This window comes from Sinohyriopsis cumingii, chromosome 15 (assembly GCF_028554795.1).
Source record: "Sinohyriopsis cumingii isolate HCF-2022 chromosome 15, ASM2855479v2, whole genome shotgun sequence".
NCBI classification, from domain to species: domain Eukaryota; kingdom Metazoa; phylum Mollusca; class Bivalvia; order Unionida; family Unionidae; genus Sinohyriopsis; species Sinohyriopsis cumingii.
In genome coordinates, this window is record NC_142975.1 from 83,889,619 (window position 1) to 83,913,414 (window position 23,796).

Here is a 23,796-nt window from a genome sequence, read left to right on the forward strand (position 1 = left end):
CCACGGTGTTTTCAGGCATGAATCGTTGCCGGTACACTAAGGAACACGCTTTGGCAATGGTGCAAGCTTCTTTCAAAGGATCGACCCCTCCGTGTTCCATGAACAGTTCTCAAAATTTTCCACAGCAACGTCGTAAAATGTCCACGTCGGAACGACAATACTTTAACATTTCTTCCTGAAAGTCGAAAGTTTCCGAGGTGTGAGCCTGGTACCAAGCGTAGAAAGCTTCTCGTTGTTCGGTACGCATGTTGTCAGGGTCGTACTAGTGAGCCTCAGGTAAATGGGGTAGAACGGCGTGTTGATTGGCTTCCGTATTGAAACAGTGTGGAAAGTACCCTTTAGCCATTTCTGTCATTCCAAACGTTTTAGGCATTCGGCTCAAAGGCATGGCCAAGTAACTCATCGAATCTTTAAACTGTACTTGTCCCACTTGCATGAAGATGATTTTGGCTCCGTTCAAAGTCACTTTAGGACGCTCGGTGCCTTGTTCCGTATAGTATCTCAAAAGAAACTGTCCATCGTATCCGGAGAAATTGTGAGCCATCACCGTGGCATGACGATGACAATCTCCGTAACGTTCGATGTCCTTTTGGCTCCACGTCTTGTCGATGCGGTCTAAGACCCATTGGGTAAAATCGGCTAGCGTGTTCGGTTCCCGAAAGATTTTTTCCCGTCCTCCAGGAATCTTGCTGCAGTGAGGGCAATGACTGAAGATAGGTTCTTGAACGCACTTCTCGCACGCACGATGAGCCACGCAGAAATTAGGAACGTGAATGCCAGTCTCTTGCATGCATTCGAAATCGAAAAAGATGAAATTGCCTTTCTCCTTGTGTCCATCCTCTTTCTCTGGTGGGGGTTGGTATTTTTGCACGTAGCATTGATGTTCCAAGTCCACGATGTGGTGACAAATGTGACATTTTTTCTTTCCTGAACATACGTGTGCCTTGGCATTATTGGTACGTATGCCTTGTCCACAAGTAGGGTACAATCTCAGGAGTTGACAAGCACATTTCTGCTGTGAACCTTGCGTCTTCAGATGTTGTTGGTAACAGGCAGGGCTGATAAACGTGCGCAGACAAGAAGGACAATGCAATGGTTTTTGCCCTTCGCTCAGACAGGGTGGAGAGGCCAAACATCCTGAGCATTTCGATCCGCAATGTTTGTGTTGCTCTCGATTTTTATAGCCATAGTCACATTTCTCACAGTAATAACTGTATCCCAGGAATGCAGTGATACTGGTAATGATATCGAAATGGTCATCGTGATAATAGACATGAATGTATTTTCCATTGTTAAAGTCTTTCCCTCGAAACAACAGAGGTCCGCGCACTTCTTGAGGGTGCAATTTCAAGGTGTAGAATGGAGCTAGGACATCTTGCAATTTTTGCATTTCAGGAATGCCGCAGGGTGTGTCTTTGGACAGGCCGGCTTCGTTGTTTGGCTCGGTTCGATTTTCGAATCTTCTCCCAGTCTCTTTTCCATTCTGCCGTGTCGTTCTTGTCGGCATAGGTTCGTCCCACCACGATGGCTCGGGCTAAACACATCTGGTCTTGAGAACTGTGAATTTGGACGAGACTCTTTTTGGTGTTGCGAAGGTCGTTCACCAATAACACCTTCTTGCGTTGTCCGGTCCCTTGAGGAGGAGAGACGTGGGTCATGTCGAGTGTGGCTTTTCCATCGGTGATGTCAAACTGGTCATTGGATTGTTGTACGTGTTGAATTTTGTCCATGACTTTGGAAGCGGTCAATTCTGCAGGGGTGCTAAACTCGATCCAAACAGGGGATTTCAAACCGTCGTGTTGTATGGAGAGTCTCAAGCGATCGTCTTCTTTGGGTTGACATTGTCGCTTGAGTGTGGTGAGCAAAGAATCCCACACCCCGGTGATGAACCCTTCTGCTTTCTCTAAAGGTACTTCAGCTTTGAAATCTTTAAACTTCACCGTGTATTTGTAAGCCGTGGTTCTAAATTTTCTAGAGGAGCGCTTTTCTGTCTCTCGAATGGAATAGTACTTTTCAGGGTTAACTAAGGGTGGTGAACTTTGTTTAGAGGGTTTGGATTCTGGTTCACTCATGTCCTCTTCAAAATCACTGGCATGAATTTGTGCCAAGACTTCAGCTCTGGTACGAGGCGATAGATCACGTTTCTGCCTCTTACTTTCTTCTTCGTTCTTCTCAAATGAATTGGATCGTTTCATCTTGAGTGCAAAACGTCAAATCACTCAAGTTTAAACACCATGGACTAATTTATAGTCCTAGCAAACCAGCATATATAAAAGGGTGTGTGTGTCTTGTCCTTTCACTATTCATTTCACTCTCAAACCGAGCACAGCGACGGAAGAGACTAGACAGATCGAACGTTTCATCAGAGCGTTGCGAGGGGTCATCCGAAATTTTTCTTCAGACCAGCCGACGGACTACTCTCCTTCCTTTCGAGATAAAAGTCAAGATACTTGCTATATCTGTCAGAAGAAAGGGCATTGGTCTTCAGAGTGTCCAGACCGTCAAAGAAAAAAACAGGGGTTAAAAGAGACAAAAGTCAAGATACCTGTTATTATTGTCAAGAAAAAGGACATTGGTCTCCAGATTGCCCAAAAAAGAAACAAGAGGAGTCAGAAGAAGAGAGGGATTCTTCAGAGGAAGAAGAGGAGGAAGATAGCAGACAGGTGAAGAAAAAGAAACAGGAGAAGAAAAGAACAAGGGAAGAAAGTGAGGAGGAAGAGGACGAAAAGACTGTGACGGTGAAGAAATTTAAAAAACAGAGAGACTAAACAGTTTGACAGAAGAAGTGAATGCACTTTTTAAAGTGCTCTGTTGTGAATTGTGAATTGTATTGTAACTATTGATAAAAGAATAAATTAGGCATAAAAGGTAAGTGTCTTTGAGTTTTGATTTTAAAATAAGAACGTACACTCACACATTCATATACACGTATTATAGGGGTAAAATGGGGTGGTTTTCTTTGTTGTTTTTTTTTTTGAGTTATTGGAAATTGAAAGTCTATCTCTTTTCGAGAGATATGGGTGGCCCTGAAAAGGGCCTTTGGTTTTTGGTGTAGGGGTGAGTTTAAGCAATCAAGTTTAACTGCCTTAAGCCTTTGCCACGGCCGAGGCCTACTTCTGATGATGATGATTGGGTTGAAATCACTAAGGGTGGTACGGTAGGCTTAGTCACAGGGTTAGCGTGTTTAGCTCGGGAAGGTCGTATTCTCTTCGGTCGTGATAAAGAAGTCTGATACATTTGTTTCAGACTTCTTAACTCCGCTAAAATGTCTAACAGTACCGTGACCGTTTGATTTTCACCCTCTTGTTTCTTTGCTGCTGCTTGTTGTTGTTGTTGTTGTTTTTTTCTTACCTCTTCTTGCTGTTGTTGCTGTAAATGAAAAGCTTGTTCCGCTTCCTTTTGTCGTTGTATAAATTTCTCCAATTCTTCTTTCTGTCTCTGTCTAAAATTCTCCACGTGTGGTAATGAAGGTGACGAAGGTTCCGGAACAAATTCTTGCGAGGTAAGAAAATCCACAAAATCCCAATGTACCTCTTCTGAAAGTAAGTCCGGGTTCCCTTGTGTAGTCTCCACTGCTGTTGCACCCCAGTTGATCGTTTTCTGAGTTTCCGTCATGTTGAATCACTGTCTCGCATCGATTGACTGCACACAGGAGGTAGCGAATCTATATAGACCACGTGACGTCACAGACTGTTCTCTTCGGATTGGATGCGAGCTAACTGAATTTTGTAACGCGTGTTTGGATTGGTTAATGAACTCAATCCGTTTCAATCCTTCCTCTACCTATAAATAAGCGCAGTTCACTGCATTGATTTACCTGTTCTCGTCGCCTCAGCATGTGGACTGACGTTGAATCTTCCACCCTTGTGTCAACAATGATGTTCAGGACGGACATACCAATGTATGTCCGATCCGAATGGACAGTTGTCCATAGGACCGCCAGCAACCTATGGATACGTAGAATTTACGTGGAGAGGCAAGGATTCCTCAAAAGAGTCCTGATTTACGGTCCTACAGTGAGACGAAGCCTAAGGACAAGAAGAAGTCACAGATGCCCTTCATGTTGAGGACATATATAAACCCAAAGGCCCTTTTCAGGGCCACCCACATTTCTCGAAAAGAGATCGACTTTCAATTGCCTACCCGTTTTTTTTATTTTTTTATTTTTAAAAAAAAAACAAAAAAATCCCATGTTCAATTCCCCTTGTCCCTAGAATTGCTTTTTTCTCCCATGTTAAATTTCCCTTGTCCCTAGACTGACCCAAAATAGATTCCCATGTTAATTCCCATTGTCCCCAAAATGCCGGGCCAGTTTTCCCCATGTTAAATTTACATAGTCCACAAAGTGCCGGGACCCTGTTTTTAATGGTAAGTCACATTGTCCCTGAATCGCCCCACTTTACTACTCTGGCTTGAGGTGAAATGAGTGTAGAAATTTGCTAGTGGTGTTGATATTTATGTATAATAAAAAGCTAGAATGACAGAAAAGATTATAGAGAATAGCGAAGAACTGTGTGCTATTTATTAATTAAATAAGTACAGCATAAACCGTGTTTTACTTTTTATTATGTTTTCGTATTTCCTTTTTCTTATACTCACGCTATCACAATTATATTGATACAGACAATAATAATTTTACTTCATGACCATACATTTACTATAAAAACCTCAGCGAACAAGGTTTTCTTAATATACAAATTTTCATGTTTACTTTAAAAACAACAATTTTATCATAAATGTTTTATAAACTAAATGTTATAAAAAACATTAAAGTATAATACTTTTCGTGGAGATTTATAATAGAAATAATTATTAATAGAAACTCCCAATAAAATGCAACCTTAAAATGAAAATCTGGGCAATCCGAAATTTATATAAATTAAAATCTGGGCAAATTACGAATTTTGGATAAACCTGAAATTCAGATAACTCAGTATCTGGGCAAGTCCGAAATTTTAATCAATCAAAATCTGGGCAAATCCGAATTTCGGCATTGTAATAAAATAACACTTTCAGAGATGGTTTTTACCTGAATAAAATAGTCATGACTGATGAAAATTTGGAATTAGAATTTTGAAATTTTGTACTTTCTGTACCCTTGGAGAAACTCGGATGTGTACACAAACATAAAAACGGGGACAAATAAGGTTCCTCGATTCGGATATTAGAAACGGGAACGCTACAACCTCGCGATCAACAACGTAGAAAGCCGGGAACAATGGAGCCATTACAAACTTAGCGAACCACATTCCGTGAGGCAGTATTTTACTAAAATACTCCGCAAACAAAAAAGACAACATAAAATGTCGTCATTTAGTAATAAATAAGTATCTAGCAGTTACTTGTAACATAGTGACGAGTTGAAAGATTCAACACAGTGGATGCAATGAGTGTCGGTCGATATCAACCAAAGCTGCCGTGTGATTTCGACGAGGGACCGTCTCAAGGCAACGTAATCAAAGAAAACAAGGTACATGAATCCAGCATTTTCAGAATTTGTTATAAAACATATAAAGAATATAAAACTGTGAGACATATATATATATATATATATATATATATATATATATATATATATATATATATATATATATATATATATATATATATATATATATATATATATATATATATATAAACCATGATATCCACACATTTAATAACAATCTAATAGAAGCCCTAAATAAACTTGAAGTAAGCAGCAATACCTAAAAAAGAGGACCATGAATAACGAATGTCAAACAGCCATTAGAGAGATTAAAAATTCGTTAATATATTCAAACGAACAAAGCAAGTTAGGGATTTTAAAAACTACAAAGACAAAGAGACATGAACAAAACATAATTACGGAAGCGAAACAAAAATCCTGGAGAGACTACGCACAAACTAGATCTTAACGCAATGTTACAGGCAAACAATTGGACAAAAACAAATCGATTGTCCCAACATATCTGGATATAATAAGAAAAGTAAAGCAGGCACATTTGCGAACTCTTTGCCAGTATGAGGAGCGACACTGAACTAGAGAAATTTAAGGCACACAAACAAAACTTTGAAGAAAGCAGCTACAATAGCATAAATGAGTAGGGGACAACAGCGGTCCCTTAAACATACTGTTTACACACGCCGAGGCCCAAAACGACAACCCAAACTCCCCCCTCCGAAACAAAAAACAACACAGAAAATCTGCCCCGAAGAAGACACGTTAGGGTACTAAATATATATAGAGACCTACCAAACAAACTTGTAATAGTCATAATTACCCTCATTAAAATACAGGAAACAGGAAAGATCCCCTCAAGATGGAAGCAGGCAGTTGTATCCCAATCTCTAAACCACGAAAACCAACATATGATGTAAAATCATATTGCCCCATATCTCTAACTGACAACATATGTAAAATAATGGAAACTATGATAAATAACCGATCTAAATAACATCCAGAAAGCCAGGGACTAATAGCCACTACGCAGAGCAGATTCCGAAACAACCAGAGCACGACTGACCGGATCATTATTTTGAAATCCGTCATTTCGACAAGGTAGCAAACAAGCAAGATATGCTACTGCCGTCTTCCTAGACTTGGATGAAGCATATTACCTGAGGTGGTAGAATGGGCTGATACATAAACTTAAAAGCTATGGAACTGCCAATATATCCAAATGGATAGCCAGCTTCCTTAATGATAGAGAAATAAAAGTACGCGTTGGACAAGATATCTCCGAACAATAAACGACCTGGAAAAAACTATTGACCCAAAACACCTAGACCTATCACAATTCGCCGATGATAGCGGCATATGGAAAGTGGAGAAACCCACAAGCAGAGAAGTAACCAGACAGCTAGTCTTTAAACCAGGAGGTAGAAACCACCCCTACCCCCAAATATATTCATCAACGGGGTACCTATACAGTTTCAAAAACAAGCAATTTTCTTAGGTATGATTCTCGATGAAGAGCCCGTGTGGGCAACTCGCATCAAAGAGCTCGTTAAAATAGTGCAATCGAGATATCAACCTGCACCGCAACCTCAGAGGCGCTGTGTGGGCTGACCAGAAAATGCCCGTGACCAACTACAGGGCGCTATCAAAATCCAATCAAACGTGCTACGGGCATGCACCAGAATACTAAGAAACACACCAGAACTAAAAGTTAAAATACTAACAGGAGAACCTCCGCTAGAAATAAGGCGTAAGGAAATAATGCGCAGGTACCTCACTCGTGTATCAGAACACGTCACTAACCACCGTACGACCAAAGCTCTCGCAAAGTGCGATAAACCATTCTGCTAATAAATGAACAGTAAAATAACCTGTGGTAACAATAATGGCATAATAATGGCACACCTGATAAAAGATATACAGATCCCAGATATTAATCCAGAAGAAATAAGATACTACCTTGACCATAGACATTTTGACTTTAAACTACGAAAACTAAGAAACAAACAGGACCACCCAATAGGCCTATAGGGACAACATTGTTAAACTATATTGAGAACACGTACGAGGCCTATACCCAAATCTACAGAAACAGGTCGAAAACCAAAAACCCAAATAAAACAGCAGCTGGTGTAGTCATCCCCAAATTAGGTATCTTATTTGGACAACGACTACCAGTTGAATGTTCTAACTGCTCTGTCGAAATCATGGCAATATCAGCGCTAAATTTCATCAAAGTCATGCCAATAACTTAGGCAGTAACACTGAGCGACTCGTACAGTGTCCGTCAATTTGTGACATCTGAGCAATCAAAAAGTAGACCAAATATGATAAATCATACAAGATCTCTACTCGGACAAATAGGGATAACCAATAAAAAGTAGAATTCATTTGGATCCCCTCCCACATTGAAGTTCAGGGAAACGAAAAAGCAGACGCAGAGACAAGAAACTGTCTCAAGGCACCTATTGTTGAAAATATCGCCTCCATTGTCACTGAAATAAATAGCATCATCCATAACAAAATAAATGCAGTATGGCAAGAACACTGGGACAAGTCGACCACAAGTAGACAAATGAACAAAAGAGAAAGGAAAAACAATTACGCACATCAATAACTCGTCCTTCAAAAATCCATACGATGTCACCATAATAAACAGGATAAGATCAGTCAGAACCCTATTGGCAGGATGTTTAGCAAAAGATATAAAATGTGTCAAAAGAACAAACTGACCCCACTGCCCGATTCTGGAAACACCCCAACATGTGCTGAACACCTGCGCTGTAGCACATACCCGGAGTTACTAGAGACCAAAAATAAAACCTTAGAGAGGTACATCTAATAACCTCCTGGAATGTGTAAATTAAATAGAAAAAAAGACGGCAAATATAAATTAACGAAAGAATTCAAAACTAAATGTAATGCGTAACCCCATCCACCTCCACCCCATCCGGCTACGAAAAATCAGTAATCAGAGTGGTCGAAAGACAGCGCTTTATAGCAACCACTAAACCCAAAACAGTGGCTCGGGAAAAATAACAATATGCTAAGCGATACAAATTCTCAAAACTAATCGAAATTAACAAATTAAACCCACCTACTTGGCTACAACAAAACAAATAGTCGAAATGGTCGAAAGACACAGCCTTATGGGTTAAAGAAAAACAGTGGCTGGTGAAAAAACAATATTACAAAAACAGATGGCACTAATTCAAAACTGACCGAAATGAAAAAACCCAACCCACATCCCAATCTACGATAAAACAAAAAGTCGGAGTGATCGAAAGACATAACGTTATAGCAACGACAAAAACATAAAATAGTGGCTGAGAAAACATTAATATCAAGTTAAAAGCTAAAATAGTACTGATAGTAACACAATAATAATAAAATCAACAGAAGGATACCAGTACGACTAAAATTAAGGCCATCAATGTAAACAGATGAAAGCAACCACACAAATAAGGACATCTAAACTAATAAAATAAACCACACAAAATACGCATAATAAAAGCGAAATCAGTCTACAAGCTAATCATATGACCAATCAGGTGAGGAGTACACAGGCAATCAAAATTCAGGAACAAGGGACCAACAGGGCAAATAAGAGCAGTAACAACGAAAATCAGGACATTTGCAGAAGACATCAAACCGCAAGATACGGGAAAATACGGGAAACAAGTAGCAGAAATAAAGCTCAGGAAAAGAAAGCAAGATCATAGCAGGAAAAGGGAATAAGACAAGAGTTGCAGAAATAAAGAAAATCAAGAACAACATACGTAGAAAAAACATCATATACAGTACTAAAGAAAACAGGAAAAGAAGCAGACTTTAGGGAAACGAATGAAACCAGAAGAAACTGCCACACAAAACAATTAAAATAAACGCCAAAATCCCACCCTATAGATACGAAATTGCCACCCCAAATAAATAACTTCCATGCCTAAACCCAAATATCCCACTTCACCACCACAAAAGAAACACACAAATCTATAACACACATCCAGTATAGCACATATAGAACACGTATATCTATACCTTGCATATTATAGCACCCACACTTCTACCACCCCACCCCACTTAAAGCACACACTTATGAAATAGGCTTTCATTGTGACCCAAGATTGTCCTCTTCCGACGAAATACTTTTTTGCCGTGAAATTATATTGATTAGTTCAGTTTACAAATTCATGACGTTCAGACACCCGAATGAAAATTACAAAAATCAACGGCTGCTGAAGCCTCGATAATTCAGAGCATATTTCTGAAAACACGGGTGCGAATAGTACACGAACAATAATACAACTTTTACAAAGTTGGAAAATTTACAACTTAGGAATCTTCAATTCAGATGTGACTCTCACATATTTGGAGGTAGGTTATGGGCTGATCCGCACAAAAAAGGAAACTGGACATAGAATTGATACAAATGTACTTACGCTGCTTGAGTGAAAGGTCAGACATTACAAATTTTAAATATTTGAGAAATAATCAAGTCTTATTTTTTCAAACAAAATGATACGAAAACTGAAGAAACTTTTCGTTCTTCTTCTTTTTGTGTCTATGCTCGATTTAATTCTGGTCCAATGTAAGTTTTGCACTATGTTCCTTCTTTCTAACAGTCATTCTGTATATGTATGGACCCATCTCTCTGTCTATAAATCAATGCCAGCTCTAGAACCATTGACATGATATATTAATTCAAGATATAAAATGTTCTGACCTTGATGGAAATGTTATCTCGTTTGTATGATATATCAGCTCCTGACAGAAACTAAAGACGTTAAAGATAATGATTCCCAGCTACGACTTCATGAGTCATGAGCAGCAGATTAAGTTGCCGTAAAGAGATAATACGAGATAATACGAGATAAAATTTAGTATAAGCTGCATTAATTATTTATTCTTGTGGCAAATGTTTTCTTTCCAATTCCAGATTTCGTGTACAGCTATTAGATTTTCTTTGGTAGTATTACTAACTCAAATCTCAGATAGCATTCACTGCAGATTATAAAATAAAACCGTAGCGAAATTATTTTCCGTATTGCATAATCATATTATTTTTTAAATCTTCTTAATTTTCATGAAAAAACTTTCCTCGAACGTTTCATAAGCAAAGGTGACGCAAAGATGGCAACCAGTGAGTTCAATGAAAGTATGTTTATCAATGTTTTTTCTTCTTCTGCTTCCAATAATGTGTCGGGGTTCCTCGGGAAGATACTCGCACCTGATGTGAACTATGCAAATGTGGTGAGAGTTCCAAGTACAGCTAAAAACAGGTTACAAACATATCTGGTTGGGAGGTAAGTAATCCTCGCGTTAACACCAGATCTGAAAGCATCGATAGATTCGGCGTTGACTAGGTTGGATGGTAGGGAGTTCCAAAGGTGGCTTCCTGATCGAAAGATGTAGTTCTTGTATGCGTTGACTATAGTGAAGGGGGCGAGAAATCTGCGTGAATGTCCTTTAGTGTAAGCACCTGTCTGGTGGAGGGATGGTACTTCTGGGAAGAAAACCAGGTGGTGAACGTTGATTTTACTTTTTGGGGGCATGTGGACAGGTTTCTACGTAAAAATGATGTGGTGTTGTTAGCCTTTCTTTGTAACAGAGTCAACGTGGCTGTTTCATGATATCGTGCTATTAATAGTGACTCCCAAATATTTGACCTCAGATGTCATCGTCGCTTTTGATCATGGGTTGAGTAAACGACTGAGACAATGTGTCTCTTGTTGGTAATACGGATGCCTTCGCTTGTGTCAGAATTGAACTCTATTAGCCAGTCCCTTTCCCATTGTTATAGGCGGTCTAGGTCTGCACGTAATAGATCTGCATACTGTTCCGCGTTCATTACGCTGTACAGCAATCTGTCATCAGCAAAAGGGCTAACTTGGGAGTCGACTCTCAAAGCCTAGTCCTTCATGTAGATCAAGAACAGCTGGTGACATATCAAATTCCCAGTGGAACATATATATATATATATATATATATATATATATATATATATATATATATATATATATATATATATATATATATATATATATATATATATATATATATATATATTGTTACGTGTTCAGGTTCTCATAAACAGTAACAAGAAAAAAGTGAAGACATCAAGCTTTGTTAAATTTAACACATCATTTATTTCCCTAAAAAAACAAGGTAACAATGAGGAAAAGAACTTACGCTTTTAAGAATCAAATCCAAAAATAATCCAAGAATAATCCAAGAATGAAAAGTTAGAAGTCCTAGTAATAAAATATTCTAATGAATTTTAGTTCGAGTCCCGACAAGAATCCAAAATGGAAGGCGATGACATATACTGTAGTCAGTGTTGTACGGATGTGTCTACAGTTCTTTGTTGAACCACAGACATTAATATTCCGGTGTTTGAATTTCAAATAAAATTTGGATAAATGTCTGCTCAAGAATTCTGTCTTAGAACTTAAATATTCCCAGGGAAAGGAATTAACAATTCCATAAAATCGAATTTCAACTGAGACTGGTTACAACAGAATTAACACCTTGACGTCTAAGTGTTTAAAAACCCGACTGACTAAATTTTCTATACAGAAAGGTTATATACTAATTTACGAAGCAAAACAGATTCCCTTATGAGGGTCACGTGATCACTCTAGAACAAGATAGAAGCTTTACATTACGTACTCACTGTACAGCCTCGATTTCACTCTATAAATCACACTAAGAATGAATAAAAAAGAAAGAAAAAAAGTTATTTACTTTAACTCTTACTAATTATGTATCAAGGTCAGGAACTAGGTCAGCATTAAGATATAAAGTTCTAATATAAGGTGTTTACGAAAAAACAGTCAGGTCAAACTAATTTCTAGAACATTTCAAATTCCAGAAAATAGAATTACATTACAATAGCAGAGTTACAATGCCAAAGTTCTTTCACTGACAATAAAGCATTTTCGCACGCTCAGCAACTTCAATATTCTATTGTGTAATATTATAGAAAATGTATTTGCTAATATAATCAATATAATCAAACAGGTAAGAGAATTACAATCCGTTATAACTCAGAATCAAACCCGTGCAGCGAGTTTTGGCACCAGTCAGCCTCCTCTTGTGCACTAGTGCCAAAATTCACATTCTAGCTTTGGATACATACGTCCATGTATGTTCTCTCTCTCTCTCTCTCTCTCTCTCTCTCTCTCTCTCTCTCTCGCATTGACCCAGCCTCCTCTCGTGCACTAGTTCCCAAATTCACATTCTAGCTGTGGATACATACGTCCAAGTATGTTCTCTCTCTCTCTCTCTCTTGTATAAAGGCATCAATTTATCGTTACAGCTTAATGTATGAAAATTACATTTTAGCGTTGCTAACGTACCATTTAAATAAACTACTTTATAAATAATAATTTTAACTTTGCATTGACCCATTGGTATATTAATAGTTTTCCTTCAAAATTGAAAAGAGTGTGAGCTCTTTAAAAATCTATAGTGCATGAGTAAGTTAGATAAAAGTTGACAATATGGCTGAAATGAAAATATACTACCTACAACAAATAAAAACAAAATAAATAAATAAATACTTGAATGTATTGGGAGATATTCGTTAGAAACAACAAAAATGCTCTCCCAGCATGATTTTATAGATGATGTGGACATTGAGAGAAAGTCTTAAAACAGTTTTGATGTTGCACAAGACATCTTAGATAATGAAAATGAGGCCAACACCAATTCAAGGCCGGATTTAAACTTATCAGAGATGGATGATATGGGGAAACGGAAGGGAAATGTGAGAAACATTGAAAGTGTCACTGATGCTGATACCAAAGATGATACCAATGATGATGCTTTCACAGACATCGCAAGCAGAACAAGATTCAGATATAGACAAAATTAATGAAGGCACATACATGCAAATCAAAACCAAATTTGGAACTCTTAATAGAAGTGCCTTCAAAAAAAGATTGAAATCAACACTTGATGTCAAAGGTCTCAGGGATTCTAGGCAAGCTCTCTTTGATCTATCAAAACGGAAGAGATATGATTGTCCTGATGGTCGATTTGTAGAACGTTTACCTCGAACAAATAGTGCTCCTGTGGAGGATAAGTTATCGGAAGATATTTATATTATATTCCATTTCATTGAAGGAGAAAATAATTACAGTGACATGAAAGCATGTATATCTAAATGGGCATTGAAACATAATTATGAAACAAGATCATCACAGCGTTTAAACTACATTCGCATTGATTGTATATCACAAAGTCTGAAAGCTCCGGTCAATGATAACTCCTTACAAAGAACTCATGAAGATGCTGATAGGATGAGCACAATATTTGCGCAGATAGCAATAATGAATGATAAGTTTGAAGAAAAATTCTCCAGATTGGAAAACCAGTTAGGTGATATTATCACACAGACAGAAAATGAGATACTAAACTTAAAGTCAGACTTAATGGAAACTACGAAGAAACTCGAAGAGGCAAACTCTCATATAGAACAACTGAAATTAAAGGAAGAAAAACTAATCAATGATAACAGAGGAATGTATTTCCAGATGTCATCAATGGCAACCCGGGAAAATGAGATTAAAGAATTATCTTCTCATGTACATCAACATCTAGATGTGATCATGAAAAAGATTAACTGTATTGAGGGAAAGTTAGACACAATTTGTACAAGACACAAACTTTTATACAATCAAACAAAGGAAGTGGTAGAAACGTAGACTTGCAAATGAAAGAAAATCATGGAAATCATGAACTATCAGCATACAAGGAGAGTAGACATGTTATCTCTCCATCTATTGACCAAGAAAATGTAGTACATGGACAAAAAGAAATACACAAAGAGCCTACTAGAGCTCTTCCAGCAAATTTGCCTGGAAATGGTCCCGCTATGTTTACATTGAAAGATTTCCCGCCACTTTCACGGAATGGTCGGACTAACATAACGGAAAATGTGAGTCATAATCAGCGCACAGAAGGAACATCTAACAATGCAAGTACATCAACCCACAATCAGCAAAAGATATTAAGATATGAAGATAGAGCAAACATAAATATAAATGAAAACATAAATAAAGATCAAAGGCAAAACAAATCACCAAATGATCAAAGAATGCTTCCGAATGACGAGGAGAGACAAAATAAGAAAGATACATCGTATAGACATATTGAGACAATTATTACCAGACCAAATCAAAGGAATATAGAATCAGATGTGTTTGAACCAGTTGTAAGAAACAAAATAAGACGCATTCTGCTATCAAATGTCAAATCGAGAAAAAATATAGATGTAGTAAGGACAGCTATCGCAACTCAGTGCAAGGAGGAGGGTGTGACAGTAACATTCGTCCGCCTCATAAAGGAACGACCCCATTGGAATTGATCAAATATATATACATTTCGACTAAATGTACTGGATAAAGATTTTGAACTAATGATGAATAATGAATCATTTTGGAGTTCTGGAATAAAATGTAGGGAATGGATAACAAACAGAAAATGGAGAGAAGGCTACTCACTTGATGAAACGCATGAGAATTACAAAATATATTCCTAATGAGCATAGCCATATGACTAGTAATTGCTTCTTAATTATAATTATGCTCATTATTTCAACATGGAATGTACTTGGTATAATGTCTAGCACGCAGAAACTAATTGAATTGTTACCAGACACAGATATATTTGTTATCACTGAACATTGGCTTTGTACAAAGAATCTGACGTATTTAGATAAATTACATGATGATTTCAAAGTAGTTGCGTTACCTACTGAAGAGATATAACAATGCTATAGAGGTAGTGGCGGGGTTGCCGTATTTTATAGAAGATCACTATGCAAAGTAAGCACCTTACAAAATGAGTTCCCAAATATTATGGCGGTGAAAATCTTAGTGAGAGACTTGGAACCTATAATTTTGATTGCAACCTACTTTCCCTCGTCAACTAGAATTGATGATGCATATGACAAATTTTGTGAAAATGTTTTTGATGTGTATGATAGGTATCCTGCTGAAAATATATGCATAATTATAGGCGACATGAATGCAGATCTTGTGTGTAAAAATCCATCAAGAAGAGATCTTGCTCTCAAAAAAAGAATAGAACAGAGAAACATAGTTGCTACGCTGGTGATAAAACCACATGAACATTACATCACGTACAGATCAAAAGACGTGTCACGAACGTCCGCACTTGATTATATATTAATACCTGAAATACTTAGAGGTGCTGTAAAAAGACAGGTAGTAAATGACAAAATTGATTTCTCAATATCGGATCACCTACCTATTACAGCGGCACTTGCAAAAGATATATTCAAGGAAAATAAAAAGACGTGTATCTCCAAGAATGAAATGGAACTTGGCAAATCCATTAGAAATGAGCATGTATAAATCTGATGTTAGTGCATTTTTTAATTTCACCTATGAGTGCAAAAAGGTAGAATATATAGAGAAGTATAATGAATTGATAACTAAGAGTGTAATAACTGCATCAGACCGATATATTCCAAAGTCCGAATTCAAATCGCACTTGAAACCATATTGGAAGAAAAGTGGGCTTGAAAAATTACATCAGAATATGAGAAAAGCGCGCGGAGAATGGATCAAAGCAGGAAAAAATAGAAGCACAGAGTGTAACATCAAAAGAAGATACAAGGACGTGAAAAGAAAGTTTAGAAAGTAACATAGGCTAGAGAAAAAGGTATATAAAGAGTGCATATTTGAAGAGATAGAAAAGAGCGCAGAAATGGGAATAGACGAATTCTATGCAGTCATACGGGAATATAGAAAAGATAAATCGGACATTGGTAATATTGCATTTCGAGGAGTAGAATCTAATACTTTTGATGAATGTGGCAATCTATGGAAACTATATTTTTCTGAATTAAGTGGTACAACAGATGAGGAACATAATGATTGTGTCAAAATGAAGAATATGTACGAAGAAAGCAAACTAGAGACTGATAACATAAAATGTAATAATATTACAGAGGAAGAAGTGTTGCAGCATATCAAGTCTCTAAAAACAAAAAATCACCAGGCATTGATTGCGTATCGAATGAGCACTTAAAGTATGGTGGAAAATATTTAATCAGACATTTAACTGCCCTTTTTAATTACATGATCCAGTATGAGTATTTACCTAATGTATATAGATGTGGGATGATTATACCGATATACAAACAAAATGGTAAAGATAAAAAGGATCCGGTGAATTATCGTGGTATAACATTGACATCTTGTCTGGGAAAATTGTTTGAAAAAATATTGATGACCAGAATTCAAAAGTATTTAGACAAAATAAGCTTTCCACATCCTTATCAATTTGGATTTCGTAAGGAGGCTGGAGCTATCTCCGCTGCATTTACTCTTCAAGAATTTTTGATGTACTTTAATAATCATAACTCTAATGTATATGCTGTTTTTCTGGATAACGAAAAGGCATTCGATAGACTGTGGCATTGTGGACTACTAAAAAAAACTAAGAATATTAGGAATTATGCAAAAATATGGAGAATAATCGCCCATCCTAAACACAGTCAAGTGCCTGTGTAGCGTGTAGAGGATGTATATCGAACACATTTCCATTACGGAGAAACCTTGGTCAAGGGCGTGTAGTGTCGGCTTTTTTATTTCTCGTGTACATAAACGACCTATTGAATGAACTAGCAATGACTAATTGCGGGATAACAGTGAATCAGATGAACATACCTGGCATGCTTTTGGCAGACGACACTACTCTACTAAGCTCTACGCTGAATGGATTGCAAATACCCGTGAATACAGCTTATCAGTATGCACAGAAGTGGAATTTGAAATATAACTCTAACAAGAGTAATTGGATGATATTTAGTAAAAAAGATGAAGTGTACTCATCAAATGGAATTACTCTGGGATCACAGAATATTCCTAGAGCAAAAAAAGTGAAATATGAAGGAGTTACCTTTTCACAATCAATGAAAACTAATGATCGTACAGTCCATTCCTACGATAAAGCTAAAAGTGTAACAAACTCACTATACTCAATTGGATTAAATGCAAATGGGATGAATCCTATAGTTTCTGTGAAAGTCTGGGAAAGAGTTATATTGCCGTCTGCTTTGTATGGCTCAGAACTCTGGTTTAATATGTCATATCAGGGCATTGAATCAATGGAGAAAATACAACGATATTTCGCCCGGAGAGTACAAGGTTTCCCTCAAAGATCGCCTATTGGATCTACGACATCATGCTTGGGGATGATATCAATGGAAGCCCGCATAGATAAGCAAAAACTCGTATTTCTTGGTCGCATGTGTAGAACATCAGCAAAAATAACTGCTAAAAAGGTTTTCCTCTGGGTTGTTGGAAATTTGATTTTTGACCCCCAACATAGCTATAACTCTTTTATATATGATATATGATATAAATACTGTACTCAAAAAGTATGATTAAGAAGACTATCTCAACGACTTTATTTTCACTGGAAAATTTCCAAATAAAATAACATGGAAAAACTTAATTGGGACAAGAATACAGATATTTGAGGAGAGAAAACATGAAATGAGTATCAGAAATCCATCAGAGGCATTCGGTAGATTTTTAAAAATTAATCCAGGACTAAAAATGCATCATCTATGGAAAATAGCTTACACTGACTCAAGCAGAAAAATGGAATATGGGACATTAATTCGTATTGGAGGAATGCAAGCAAGACCTGGACTGTGTCCCCTATGTGGCAAAATGAGTCATGACCGTATTTTGCACATTTCGATGAATTCTGCTTTAACCTCAGACGACAGAAACCACTTGATGGAAAGTCTATTTTCGTATATGCCTCCAGTGATTTACCGTGGTTTCTGTGATCAGATCGATGATGTTATACTGATTATACTACTTGGTGATTTAAATGATATATCAGAACGTTTAGAATTTGAGGCATGGATAAATATGATCAGACTATCTACCAAGTATTTCATTAAAATAAAAGACATTATATATTGATTCAATAGAGAACTCACTCAGAATATAAGGAAAGAAATACTTGTACTGGATTGCAAAGCGATTAGGAAACTAACTATTTTTGTTGTGAGGATACATTTTCAAATGTTCTATCGTACATATATCTCTATCTAGTTTAGTAATGATTTTAATTTATTTATTCGTTTGCTATTGGAAATAATTCAATAAGTAACGAATCCACTATTTTTGTGATTCTATGTATTTAAATGCATTTCTTTTTTGTCTTAAAATCTTCAGAAAATGGTGGAATAAAAAAGAATATCATCATCTCTCTCTCTCTCTTGAATAAAGGCATCAATTTATCGTTACAGTTTAATGTATGAAAATTACATTTTAGCGTTGTTAACGTACCATTTAAATGAACCACTTTATAAATTATAATTTTAACTTTGCATTGACCCATTGGTATATTAATAGTTTTCCTTCAAAATAGATGAGATCTTACTGTTTTATATTCAACTATATTGAAGCCACGTTTTGACAAATTATTTGTATTCTTCCACTGAATATAAAATTGTAACAAATGCCGCATTTATATGAAAGAAAAAGATTGGCATTTAACAGGCATAAGGTAGTAATATCCCTGATATATAAGCTAAAGTCGGTACCATTATGAGAAAGGCTAACACAACTGCTGAAAAAGGTGCGAAAATTGCCAGGACGTTTACCCCTTGTACCACCATAGCAAATGGTTTAAAAATAGGTTTAACGAGAGGCGGGGGAGCAGATGAAAGAGTGACGGTGATAGGAATACAAGTGATAAAAGTAGCCCAGAGTTTCTCGTTGGAAACGTTACAAACATTATAAATCAAATTGCCAACCATTTGCATGAGTTAGCCAAAGAAAGGATCGGCCGCATTGGCTGGTATAACTGGCATTGTAATATGCTGTTTTAACATTGCTCGGAAACATTCAATGCTTAATTGACCGGTGACAATTTTGCTAATTTATGGATTAATTCGCTTGTTCTTTACAATTTAACTACAAGTGTTATATTTTGGTGACAATAGCAAAAAAAACTCAACAAAAGAAAGAAACTACAAGAACAAAAAGTAACTTTTTACACCAGATCGTCCAACTAGAAGAAGAATAATGACAGTAGGTTTGTGAACTATGTATTTAAACTTATGAGATGTGTCGTGATGGTTATAAGACTGTTTCATGACTACATAATTCATATCGCCGTTCTTCTGTCTTTGCCCTGCTTCTCTTCTGTCATTGGACGATTTGGTACAGACACCTATCATATGATAGTAAGTTATTCACACTTTCCTGTTTGTGCTAGATTGGGCCGAGAAAGAGAGATGGAGCGAAGGTAGGTAGATATGTAAAATGTTGGATAGAAAAGAAAGAAGAGTAGAACAGATGTTGATATACAGTTAGTCAAGTAATATCTGGTTTCTTTTCATGGAAATATTGTCCTTAAAGGTGTATAACACAAAATGGCTATTTTCATTTATTCACATGTAAAGCTACACTCAGACATGACAAAATGGATAACTAAATTGTAACAGATAGATGTAGATATATTTGCTGGGATTTTTAATGTGCCGCAGATGTCTGCAAAGAAAGAGGTGAGAGAGAGAGCTACTGCTTTCCAGTTCTTTTCTCAAAATGAATAAGGAGTTCTCATAGTTCTTACAACAATACCGTTTGTAAACGAGACTGATTTGAGACCTTAACGTGTGATTTATAGTGATTGTAAACTATCTTAATGGCTTTAGCATTTTCATACCTATACTCTAGGTGGTCGTAGGGATGCAACAGAACAGGGAAAGGGTAAATAAATGAGGAGACATCGAACGGAAAAGAGGAAAAAAGATAAAATGTAAATATATGTGTGCAGAAATTTACTTTTAATTAAAACTTTCAAAATTGTTGGCAATACGTCTTGACATTAGGAGAGACATGAAAACTTCATTCCATACTCCATTGCTTTATTTAAAACATAGCCTAAAATGTTATTCAAATAAATTGCTTATTGGCATAAAGTATACTTAGCAGAAATTTATTTGGTTTAAACATTTCCCTAAACAAGGGCATAATATATAATAAACAAAGACATTGTCCAGTTATTGTTGACAACCTAACAGCAAGAAGAACAATAGTATTATCATTCAGCCTCACTAGAAACAGTGAAAAGTATCGGATGAAACAGTATCTATATCAGTTGGGGTGCTAACAGCCGAACTTCTCTGTAAGGACCCCGAAAAATTGGTGAAAGACCAGGTCTACATATTGGCAGGAGGACCAACAGGACCTGTAGGACCAGTACGACCAGTAGCACCAGGCAAACCAGTAGGACCAGGACGACCCTTTAGACCAGGACTTCCAGGAAGCCCAGGCACTCCATCACGTCCACGAAGACCCTTCTGACCTGGAGGACCTAGAATGCAATTTAAAAAATTCACTTTTAACACTCCTCTGGATCAACGTACTTACATAAAACACAAGACTTGAAAAAGCATTCAAAATCGTTTCTAAAATAGCATAGCAGTTCTCGGTATTTAAATTTACTCGTCAAAGTTGCGTTGTTATTTTGAATAACATCATCAACATTATAAATAAGTTTGATCCCAAAACCTAATAGATTTCTATGTACGATGGAGTTCGGGACTGAAACTGAAATATATATATATAGAAATCTAATACTTATACATGAGGTGTAGATAAGTTAGAAAGACAGAAAACCTGGTAGCCACAGGAATAAATAATTCATGTAGCATAGACTAGATTTTAGGAATAAAATAAACGAAAGTATATAATAAGATAGGAGACGAAACACACTGCTCTGAGTGCGCATTGTTATTAAATGCGCCCACCGCCCATTATATCTTCCTGTTTTGGATAACGTGGGTACGTAAGAAAGCTTGCCAGCAGCTTCTCGTGGGTCGGTGATTACTCCCGGGATTTTCCAGGGTTCTTCCTCCACTAGTTATACTGGCCGCCATGTATAGCCTATCCTGTGCTGAAAAATGGTGTTAAACCCTACAGCAATAACAACATCAATCTCTTTTTGGTGTCGTTTTCTTACTTTACGATAACTTAATCTTTAACGCTTATCTCTTTAGTTTCTGTCAGGAGTTGGTATCGCATGCAAATGAGGTAACATTTCGTTCAAGGTCAGAACATTTTATCTCATGAATTAATACAACATGTAAATGTTAAAGAGCGGGCTTAGATTTATAGACAGAGAGATAGATCAGGCGTACTGTTAGAAGAAAAAGAACACAGTGCAAAAATTACCTCGTTGTGCCAGAATTAAATCGAGCATGGACACAAGGAGAAGAAGAACGACAATTGTTTTCATTTTTCTTCTGTGCTTCTCTGAAACAATTGAGACTTTCATGATTATTTTTAAATCATTTAATATCTATAATTTTAATGATCCATCTGTAGCGACGCTCACTGGTAGTAAGCGAGAAAATGAAGATTTAACGTTGCATATTTGTGCTCCTCCCACACAATCAATGAATTTGCAAGATTTCGTTTAGAAGGGAAACCACCGTTTATCTAAAGAGATTGCGAAACATTAAACAACAGGAAGATAAACAAACAAACAAATACACAAAAAGAGGTGTAGCTGCATATGGCACAAGGACGTATTCACCAGACCTTTACGCATGCGTGAAGAACAACGTTATGTCGGGTCGTGGAAAGACAAGGATTCGACCGTTGATTTTGACTATATCAAATTTATGCAAAATAATATTAATTAGCCAAGAGCAAGATACATGGTATGCTTTTGTCCAAAGCTGCTATGTTTAACTAAGAGAGAATGCAGCTTTGGAAAAGAAAGTAGATGTAATTGTCCAAACGTTTTATATAACAGATTGGATGGCTGAGACAGGGATAGATTTGCACATTCATGTTCAGTTCACTTAGAGTTTGTTGAATTGGCTGAAATTATTAATGTATTTCTCCGTAATATTCCAATAAAAATAAACTTCGCTCAACAAAGTTTTGGGGAGACTCACGATATTTCTTAAACATTAACATACTCTATGTAAAACCGTTAAAAATGTGTGTCACAACAGTGAAATAGTACTTTCAAGATAAACCAGTGTGTAAGAAGATGTAACTGCATGACGTGAAAGAGAGAGGACAGTCCTAATGTAGTGCCGTTTGTAGACTTACCTCGAGTTGCTTTCAATTATGAATAGTTCACAGTTTGTGCCTTCGCTGAGACAAACTAGCCTGCCAGTGGGATTTTATATCGTGACAATATGGACAGCTGTGCTTAGCTATTGAACTTTTGACACCGATGATGAACAAAATATGTCAGTAAAATTCATTATTTACTGGATAAGTCCACTGCCCAATCAGAAAGAGATGTATGGCATTGCAACATATGGTAATGCAGACAGCTGATGATGCACAGTTGGTCATAGAAACTGACGTGAAAATCGCTATTGTCTCTGGAAATATTTAAAATATCCACTACAAATGTAATATTAATAAACACCACAGGTGGAATACTATTATCCTTACCACAACCTCTACCACATGCCAAATACTAATATTACTCCTGCAACTAACGCCACTAATGCGTAGACTACTAAAAATACTACTATTACTCACAGGTTTTCTGTAATGATACGTGATTGACTCTTACGTAAATATGAAAGTTTTAAACTTGAGTATTAGGTCTGAGAAAGAATTGCATATTTTGAGTCACCGCTGTGAGTGAAGATGAGTATTGCCTCAATATCTTCTAAAATGTGTTATCAGGCAGTGCTCGCATTACGGCCTGAAATATCCTTAAAATAAAATGTGGACGTATGCCTGTTTTAGTGTCGGATTTCACGAGTAAATGACGCTATGATGTGTTGTCATATTCATTCTTGTTCCGGGCCGCACCCGCAACAAATGACTGTATTACGCACAATGTCTGTGTTAACCACAATATTCAGCTGTAGCACACAAAAGAAATACATTTTTCTAGCAGAGGAATAAAACTTGTCCGCATACCTTAATATATCTGAATGATCCAGACGATATACATGGCGATACATGCAAAGAGGAAATTTAGTTCGACTGGTCCAAGGCAACCTGCTTGTTTTCTTATTTGTGTGTAAATGAAAATACGGTTCAGATTCTGATTAATTTTCCTATTACTATCTGCGAAATATCGGATACATGCTTTAGCAATTGCCTCAGATGTTGAGGAATCTTCATACTCAGCAATAAGTGTTTATGTCAATTGTTTATGTTCCTTATAATGTGACCAGTAACACCTCAGTAGGTTTGTAGCAATTCGCACTTTAAAAATGGTGTCACTACATATTGTCTTTATGCGTGACATATGGACCTTTTAATTAAATAACAAATTAGAAACCTTTGCTTGATTTTGACGAAATCGTA

The 23,796-nt window shown here is 36.7% G+C and overlaps 1 long non-coding RNA gene across 1 annotated transcript; it reads right to left on the minus strand.

The window, feature by feature from the left end:
- Window positions 1-20,393: 20,393 nt before the first annotated feature.
- On the minus strand, window positions 20,394-22,653 carry LOC149782221 (uncharacterized). The gene is made up of 3 exons (XR_016414569.1): window positions 22,570-22,653; window positions 21,679-21,759; window positions 20,394-20,818 (listed from the first exon to the last, which is right to left on the minus strand). It is a non-coding gene; the product is annotated as an uncharacterized LOC149782221 (long non-coding RNA).
- Between the last annotated feature and the right edge of the window lie 1,143 nt (window positions 22,654-23,796).